Genomic DNA, 9,989 nt, shown 5'->3' on the forward strand with positions numbered 1-9,989 from the left:
GTTGATCAAATCATTAATAAATCGACTTATTCCATACATATAGGGTTTCGAACACGTTAAGTCAAAATGTTAGACCAAAATAATGAGTTTTAAAGAGAATATTGTGGTTTGTTGGGGTTTTAACTCGCGGAGCAGTGACGTCACTTCCGGGTTTATATCGCGGGAAATACGAATCTCAAACCGCTGAGAAAAGTGTTACCAAACATCCACACAAAAGCGTTACGAAAGCGTGAAAACAAAGGGCTTTGAAACAGCTCATACTCTGACAATGTACGGGAGATATTCGTAGATAAATCACGGAATATACCGCAGGATTTCACCGGTGCACAATGTCATTCCCCGCGTTGACTTTTATTTCTTTGTTTACTGTCTTTGCAAGCCAGTTTCACAGTTTCTACGACGTCATCAGCACAAAACGCGTCAAAAAAAATTAAGTTGAAATTGTGATTAAGCTGAGATAAATGTATGACACATTTCTGCAATAAAACAAAATAAAATACAGATTCGTCAAAAAAAAAACGGGCTTCATTTACGTATAAAGCATCTTACAACTATATTTGTAACTAGCTGTGGTTGAAGATAAAATAATAAGTCATTATCAGTCAATTTCCAAGACTTACAGCAGACAATAAATAAGGGGTAAAAATCTGCACTGTATGATATAGTAGTTTTTCCCCAGTCCAGCACATTGTTATGGAGGACCGTGGCTGCCAAAACAATAAATAAATAGAAAAATAAATAAATAAAAATAGATAAATAAATAAATGAATACAAAAATAAATAGATAAATCAATAAATACAGAAATAAATAAATAAATGCAGAAATAAATATATAAATAAATAAATAAATATATATGAAAAATACAAAAATAAATAAATATATAATTAAAAAAATACATAAATAAATAAATAAATACATAAATAAATGCACTCATTCTCATAATTGCATGCATTTCTTTGCAAATGTTATCTTTTTAAAATTTATTTATTTCTGTATATATTTATTGTTTTGGCAGCCACGGTCTTCCATACACTGTGGCCTTCCCGTATCGATCTAAAAATCAGTATGAATTTACTCTTTTCTATGAATATGTAATGTTCTCAACCAATTTCTCATAATTTTACAAACAATTATTACAACGATATAACCTGGCTAACAGGCTGCTGTGTGCGCTCGAATTATTTCGAACTGCACAACAGCCTGGGGACCATGGCCAAATCTCCGGTGGATTTGGGAACCAATCACAGAGCGAGGAGGGACGGCAAGACGATGACGCGCTATTCGATATATGGAAGCTTGTAGTTTATTTACGGATAATAAAAAAAAAGTTTATTTACGGATCCAACATGACAGCAGCAGACACGATGGTATTTTTTGATCAAGCTTTAGACCTTGTTCTAAATAATTTAGCTCAAAAGTTTACAGCGGGTACGTCATACGTCATCTCATACGATGATACGATTGGCTGTGGCTACGTGCAGACGCATGAGACTTTTTTTTTCTTTTTCGTATCGCCCAATAAACGAGTATGGACGATCGTAAACCACACCTCTCCTACGAGAAAATGAATTGGTGTCCCCAGACTAAATATCACTTGTGATTTTAGTCTGGTGTTAGCCAGGCTAACAACGATAGTGAATATCTGGTAAATACCCAATACGATTCACATACAGTTAATTTCTGAGTAAGTGATGTGCGGACATTGGACGCTCCCCTGTAGTGTCTCTGAGGGCCACCAGGGGTCCCCAAACCCGTCTATACCAGTGTTTCCCAACCAGGGGAACGGCGACCCCAGGGGGTACTGTGAGCACTTGGAATCATTTCACATTTACAAAAAAGTTAAATTGAGAAGTTTTTCAATGTTTTTTTTAAAAGATGCTTTTCGGTAAAAGGTTTGAATTTGCGACTATGTGAGCTGGAATTTCGCTTTATTTGGAACACATCACTCTACGAATCATTAACCCCTTAACTCCCACCTGAACCGAGCACATTTACTCCAGTTTGGCTTTACCCCAGTCCAAAAGCTTCTGGAAAAAAGGTGTGAAAAAGCAACAAAACTGAGACGAAAACAATGATGGAAATATGACAAAAAAGTGACAAAAAATGGACGAAAAAATGACAAAAATGTGACAAAAAAATGACAAAAATGTGACAAAAAAATACAAAAATGTGACAAAAACATGACCTAAAAATGACAAAAAATGACAAAAATGTGACAAAAAAATGACAAAAATGTGATAAAATTTGACAAAAAAAACTACAGAAATTTGACAAAAAAATGAAAAAAAAAAAAAAAAGTTACAAAAATGAGTTGAACACCCAACAAAAAAATGATGGAAAAAAATCTGATGTGAGGAAAAAGATCCTCTCGGTTCAGGCGGGAGTTAAGAGGTTAATGAATCAGAGTTTAGTCGATCACTTTGTAAATATTTTGGCCGGATCCTCGAGGTCGGTCTATATGTCAGCCCAGCCCGTTTAAACAGAAACATACCGGTGAAACTCTGTGAAGTAGAATATCGTTAAAAACTGCATTCATTTCTGTTATACAACTTAAACTGTGAAACTAATATATGATAGACTCACTACATGCAAAGTGACTATATATATATATATATATATATAGCCTTTATTTGTTATAATTTTGATTATTATGGCTCACATCTTATAAAAAACCCAGATTAATTGTCGGGAAATTAGAATATTTTGAAAATGGAATAAGCCAAAATCATCAAGGTTATAACAACATGTATTGAGTCTATATCATATATTAGTTTCATATTTTAAGTTGAATTACAGAAATAAATGAACTTTTTTAGTTTCACCTGTAATTTCGATCTAAACTAAATGCATGTTTTCCATCACTGGCAACACAGAATCTGAAAAATACTTAAGTAAGTAAGTGCTTTATTTGTCATTGTACAATAACATTGCGTCGATCAGGAGTTGGTTCTGAGCAGCACGTTTGTGGAGGTCGGGGAGGCCAGAGTTCCTCTACAATGTCTCTACAATGAAGGTAGATGCATAAATACTGAACAGTGAGTGAGTAATATGTAGTGGAGCGTGAGTGTTCAAAGAGGCGGAGCTTATCCTGGCAGTTTGAGGCTCTGTTCCTCTGGCTCCTCTTTGATCTGTGGAGTCTCGGTGAGTTCCTGGGTCAGCTCGTCCTCCTCAGACTCCTCTGTCGTCCGGTCAAACTGTGAAGCGCACGAAAAGATCGAAGGATTGTCTGTCGTGTGTGTTTTAAAATGTTCTTGGAGTGAAGTCGAGTCTTTGAAATCCACCTGACAGATCGAGCAGTTGAAAGTTATTTCTCCCGTGTGAGTTTTCAAATGTGAATCGAGATGAGTTTTCAGGCCAAACGTCTGAGCGCAGAGCGAACAGCTGAAAGGAGTCTCCGCGGAGTGTTTTTTCCTCATGTGTGTTTTAAGGTTACTCTTTTGGGCGAATGTGCTGTTACAGAGCGAGCAGCTGAAAGGTTTGTCTCCGGTGTGTGTTCTCTTGTGCATTTCGTGGTGAGCCTTTTGGGTAAATGTTTTATTACAGATTAAACAGCAGTATGGTCTCTCTCCAGTGTGAATTCGAACATGAATTTGTAAAGTTTGTTTACTAATGAATCTCTTTCTACAGATTGAGCACTGGTGCTTCTTCTCCTCAGCCTCTTGCTCAGTTTCCGACACGTCTCCGTTGTTGACGGTGGATCCCTCACATGTGTGCGACTTCACATGTGTTTGGAGGGTACTCTTTTGGGTGAAGGTTTTCTCACAAACTGCACAGCTGTAAGGTTTCTCTCCTGTGTGAACTCTGATGTGTCTTTGAAGCATCTGTTTTGTCCGAAATCCCTTTTGACAAAAAGGACACTCCTCTTTCTTCTTCTCTGCTCCAGAGTGGACTCTCATGTGTCTTTGGAGATTCCCCTTTAATGGAAATGTTTTCTCACAGAGTGAGCAGCTGTAAGGTCTTTCTCCTGTGTGAACTCTCGTGTGTATTTCTAAATTCCCTTTATTCATGAATCTCTTCTTACAGAAAGGGCACTCCTCTTTCTTCTTGTCGGCTCCTTCAGCTCCTAACGTGACCTCATTGTTGACCGAGGCGCTGGTCTCTGGTGCAGGCTTGTGTTTGTGGGACAGAGATAAGTCCTGTGCAGCTGGAGGGCTGGACGGTTCCCACTCGTCGTCAGTGTCAGACGAGTGTTCAGTGTTTCCCTCACTTTCTGAACTGTCCTCTCCCTGCGTTTCCTCTCGGAGCTCAGTTTGTTTTTGCTGAAGCAGTGAAGACTCTTCTCTCTTCACACAGACTCTGGACTCTGGGACAGACCTGGAAATGATTAACAACATAGATTTAAAAGTGTAAAGTGAGGATTTGTCAGTGAAATGTGGGACGTGTTTAAAGTGTTGGAGCCTCACACTGGCAGCTGCTCCTCCTCCTGTTTGACGCTCTGCTCCTCTGGTTCCTCTGGTTCCTCTTTAATCTGTGGAGTCTCTGGGACTTTCTGCTTCTGACCAGGACCAGGACTCAGCGAGGGCGTCTGGACACCTGCAGGACACAGTGGGAAACAATGTGAAGCTCTTTATTTGTCCTTAAACCTACAAATCTTCAGTAAACGCAGCTCATGTAACACTGGAGTTTGGGTCCTGACGTCGGACATTTCTCTCGTGAAATGAACCATTTGTAATGATTTGTCTGTTCTTTTAATGTGATGAACGTCTGTGTTTGTCCATGAAGTTGTAAACTTTTGTCAGTCAGTTTCATTCTGCTGAAAACTGAGGACTTAACACAAAATTTAAGTGAAAATTAAGAAAATGCTCAAAATCCACGACCTGAGACAAAATAAAATCATTACAATTACTGACTCTTTTGTTTAACACGAACACCGTCAGTGCTGGTGGTTAAAATACTTGATTTTATTAAATGAGAAAAAATACAGATACTTTACATAAAAATATCGTAGTAATGACAACAAATGTTTTATCAGGATCTCTGTGTCTAGAAAACAAGATTCCATTAATCTCTGAATATTAAATATGCCTGTATAATAGTATAATAATATAATATTATAATATTATAATATTACATTCGCAATATCTAGGATGTCAACAAAAATAAAAAACAAATAATAGTAATGACGGTAATAACTAGGGCTGAAACGACTAATCGATTAATCGACGACTAATCGATTATTGAAATAGTCGACAACTATTTTAGTGATCGATTAATAGTTTTCTGGTTCACACAGACTAAAATGGAGCAAAAATGACATAAAAAATGTAATATTTTTGATGAAAGCCTACTTTGATTTTATATTTAGGGTCTGTAGTGTTTTGTTCATTGTAAATTTCATGAATAGAGCCTCCAAAAAACATTTCCCTTTAGTTTACTCCATCAACACCACTTAAGCGCCACTTATAATGTGATAAATGTGATTAAAAAATTGAAAAAATATTTTTTTCCTACACCATTCACAGCCAAGCGATTAATCGATTAATCGTAAAAATAATCGTTAGTTGCAGCCCTAGTAATAAGATTCATAATATTAATAATAATAACAAATGCATCTGTTTGTATGATCATAATTCTCATTTCGATGTGTGCAGATGCATAAATGTAAATCTTAAACACAGTTGTTTGTGCCTGGGTTTGGAAAATCGAATACATGAATTTTCTTATTTTCTTGTTACTTGTTTAGTTTCCAATAGGACATGTAAGCAATGGAGTCCATGCGTTCCACTCATGTAATCTCATTTCCTTTTCATGTGCAAACTTCTTCTTGGTTGTGGAGACAGTCCTCACGTCTTTCTGTAAATGGTAAATGTTTATTATGTTGAATGTGGGGCAGGCGCTCATCAGCTTCTCGCTTCAGCAACTCCTTTTGAGCATCTGTGACGGGTTAATGTGTATTTAACTCCCACCTGAACCGAGCACATTTTCTCCAGTTTGGCTTTACCCTAATCCAAAAGCTTCTGGAAAAAAGCTGTGAAAATAGCAACAAAACTGAGACGAAAACAATGATGGAAATGTGACAAAAAAGGGAGAAAACATTGATGCAAAAGTGGCAAAAATGTCACAAGAAATGGACAAAAAATTGACAAAAAAATGACCAAAAAGTTACAAAAATGAGTCGAATACCCAACAAAAAAATGATGGGAAAAAAAAATGTGATGACGTGAGGAAAAAGATCCTCTCGGTTCAGGCGGGGGTTAAGAGGTTAGCATCACTTTATAAAGACTCTGGTCACGGCCCTTCAACCGCAAAATGGCAATAAAAGATAAAAACGTGACTTAAACGTGATCCGTGACTAAGAGTGACCGATTTCACCTGAGTTCGGACAGAAAGTGGGGAGTTGGGTGTGTGATGTTGCGGACTTGTGTGTTATTAGCATGTTCTGATCGAGAATAAACCGCGAAACAGAGGCTCGTTTTCTGCCTAAAGGTTTTCACTTTAACACAGACGATAAAAGCTCAGACTCACCCGCTCTGAGCAGCGTCCGGCCCAAAGACATTCTGACAAACTCTTGTTGTTGTTGTTGTTGTTAGCTTTAGCTCCGAGCTAAGCTTCTACAGCGCTCTTCCGGTTTAGCGTCTGCGCATGCGCCGTGTCTACTCGGCGTAACGCGATGTAAAAATCAAAACACAAAAACATAAATATCAGAGGTGGGCAGAGCAGGCAAAATATTTACTCAGGTAAGGGTAACGTTAAAAAGTAGTGACCCAAATAAATACTCAAGTAAAACTACTCGAGTACTGTGAGAACTGAGTAACTGAGTGTAAAACTTTATGTTAATACATCGTACTGAAATACATTTAGTACAACGTAATCTTGGGGAGTAACTAATAAGTATTTCAAATAGGCTACTCATTTTGACTAATTGTATTCTGGTAAAGTTACGTTTTCCAAATATCAAGGGGCCACATCCCGGTATCATTATTACATCTTAACCTCTTAACTCCCACCTGAACGGATCCAATTTTCTCCAGTTTGGCTTTACCCTAATCACAAAGCTTCTTGGGAAAAAAGCACCAAAACAGACACAAAAAATGAGAAGAAAACAAGGATGTAAACGCAACCAAAGAGTGACAAAAATGTGACAAAAAGTGACAAAAACTCAACCAAAAAAATGACAAAAACTTAACCAAAAAGTGACAAAAATTCAACCAAAAAATGACAAAAACTCAACCAAAAAGTGACAAAAACTCAACCAAAAAGTGACAAAAACTCAACCAAAAAGTGACAAAAACTCAACCAAAAAGTGACAAAAATTCAACAAAAAAATGACAAAAACTCAACAAAAAAGTGACAAAAATTCAACAAAAAAGTGACAAAAATTCAACCAAAAAGTGACAAAAATTCAACAAAAAAGTGACAAAAATTTAACAAAAAAGTGACAAAAATTCAACCGAAAAATTACAAAAATTCAATAAAAATGTGACAAAAATTCAACAAAAAAATGATAAAAAATCAACAAAAATGTGACAAAAATTCAACAAAAAAAATGATAAAAAATCAACAAAAATTCAACAAAAATTCAACAAAAATAATGATAAAAAATCAACAAAAATGTGACAAAAATTCAACAAAAAAGAAAAAAAAAAGAAAAAAAAAAACATGCAAAAGGTGACACAACACAGCAACAACGCGAGGAAAAAGATCAGTTTTGTGGGTCTTAGCTTTCAAATGAGGTGTTACACAGGCCTATATAACAGCCAAAGAGGACAGAAGGCATTTGGTTTAGGCGGGTGGTAAGAGGTTAACTTCTTTAACAACATTATGAATAAAGAACTTTTAATGTTGTTTTTCTTCCTAAAATAAGATAAAGTTTGAAAAGCCTTATGTCACATGACGCTGTATCTGCTGCTCCATTGGCCAAGAGTTAAAGAGTTTTATAGCAGGTGTTCCAACAATCGTAGTCTTCATTTTTGTAATTATACGCCATATTTGTTTATAATATAATGATGTGAAAGTATTTAAAAGTATTCAGAGTATTCAGAATACAGTACTCTGATTAGACAAATTCCCACCTGAACCGAGCACATTTTCTCCAGTTTGGCTTTACCCCAATCCAAAAGCTTCTGGAAAAAAGCTGTGAAAAAGCAACAAAACTGAGACGAAAACAATGATGGAAATGTGACAAAAAAGTGACGAAAAAATGACAAAAATGTGAAAGAAATTTGAATTTTTTTTAACTAAAATTTGACCAAAAAATGACAAAAATGTGATACAAATGTTATAAAAATTGGACAAAAAATTACAAAAAATTGATAAAAAATGGACAAAAGTTTGACAAAAAAATGACAAAAATGTGACAAAAAATGACAAAAAATTGATAAAAAATGGACAAAAGTTTGACAAAAAAATTACAAAAATGTGACAAAAAATGACAAAAAATTGATATAAAATTGACCAAAAAAATGACAAAAATGTGATAAAAATTTGAATTTTTTTTTACTAAAATTGGACAAAAAGAGACAAAAATGTGAAGAATTAAAAAAAAAAAAAAAAAAGACAAAAATGTGATAAAAAAAAATTACAAAAATGTGATAAAAATGTTATTTTATTTTTTTTACAAAAATTTGACGAAAAAATTACAAACAAGTAACAAAAATGAGTTGATACCCAACAAAAAAATTATGGAAAAAAAATCTGATGACGTGAGGAAAAAGATCCTCTCGGTTCAGGCGGGAGTTAAGAGGTTAAGACAAGTATTCAGTATTTAGTAACTAAATACAATTTCTCCCCAACACTAATAATCTGTAACAATCTGTAAAAACTCGAGCCCATGTAGTAAATACCGACACAGTGAGAAACTATAATGTGTAGAAAGAAAACAGTCATGTGTCCAAAGTTTATAAACCATTTGACATTTATTGAAGTGTTAAGATTGAAAAGTGCAGTAACACAAAATAAAACAAAGCATTGCGATACTTGATAAAGTATAATGCTTTGAAGTCCCGTGTACAGGAAACGTCCGCGTTAATAAACTTCCAAACAGAAGAAAAACAAACATCCTTCAACACTCGGCGATTTCTTTCCATCCTCGGAGCCGCACGAGTCGACAGAAGCTGAAACCCTGAAAAACAAAACTTTTTTAAATATTTTTTTTTATTGTGAAACTAGACTCTCTGATACACCTTATGTGTGATTTCGGGAGCTCTGTGAAAAGTCACGATCTGGGCATTTTATATATATTTGTGTTTCTTTTCTTCTTGTTTTTTAGTCCGAGGGGGCGTGGTGTAAACAGCTGTAAAGCCGACACTTCTCTTTCGTTTGACAAAGCAGCGGCTTCACATGGAAAGATCGAAACAGTTGAGATTTTAACATTTCTCTGAGTTTTTAAATGGTCAAAATCGGTCCAAGGACGACTGAGAAACATCCTGTTAAAGTCTTCAATCTAGAACCAGCTGTTTAACCCTAGAAACACTATGGCTCAAATTCAAAACCCCGTCACTAACGCCGTGATTTTTACCCGAGATAAAACACCCGATAAAAAGTACTTACAAAACATGACGATACACGACACATCTCTTTTATATGAAACTGTGTCATGTCTAACAAAAAGAAAGAAAAGCTTCATGAGAGGACCAGATACAAATGCTCCAAAATTACTGGAAAATTTGGAATTTGGGAACAAAAAAATTCCTTAAAAATGTCATAAAGAAGATGTAAAGTAGTTTTTTGGTCCAGCCGTTCCTGGATCTGTGAGACGTCTCTGGTGAAGCTCCGTGTCCTTCAGTAGAGAGACTAAATATAAATAACTGTGTGTTCCTCACTCACTGTGAGGCCAGAGACACGAACTCTGAGACAGGAGCAAAGAAATAAATGTGTCAGTCCTGAATGTCGACCTTGAAAGGAGGAAGAGCCTGATTAAACACACTTAAGGCCTCTTCATCCTCCACAAGACGCGAGAACTTTGGCAAAAAGAACGAGAACAAAGTTGGTCTGAGCTCTGACATTTCATTCTCCACAAGACGCGTTTCTGCCGAACGGCCACGCCCCC

The 9,989-nt window shown here is 35.9% G+C and overlaps 1 long non-coding RNA gene across 1 annotated transcript; it reads right to left on the reverse strand.

The window, feature by feature from the left end:
- Positions 1–4,297: 4,297 nt before the first annotated feature.
- LOC306974469 lies at positions 4,298–6,571 on the reverse strand. The gene is made up of 3 exons (XR_013793634.1): positions 6,467–6,571; positions 4,405–4,534; positions 4,298–4,315 (listed from the first exon to the last, which is right to left on the reverse strand). It is a non-coding gene; the product is annotated as an uncharacterized lncRNA (long non-coding RNA).
- Positions 6,572–9,989: the final 3,418 nt, after the last annotated feature.

Source organism: Gobius niger (assembly GCF_951799975.1).
Source record: "Gobius niger genome assembly, chromosome: 15".
In the NCBI taxonomy this organism is placed as follows: Eukaryota; Metazoa; Chordata; class Actinopteri; order Gobiiformes; family Gobiidae; genus Gobius; species Gobius niger.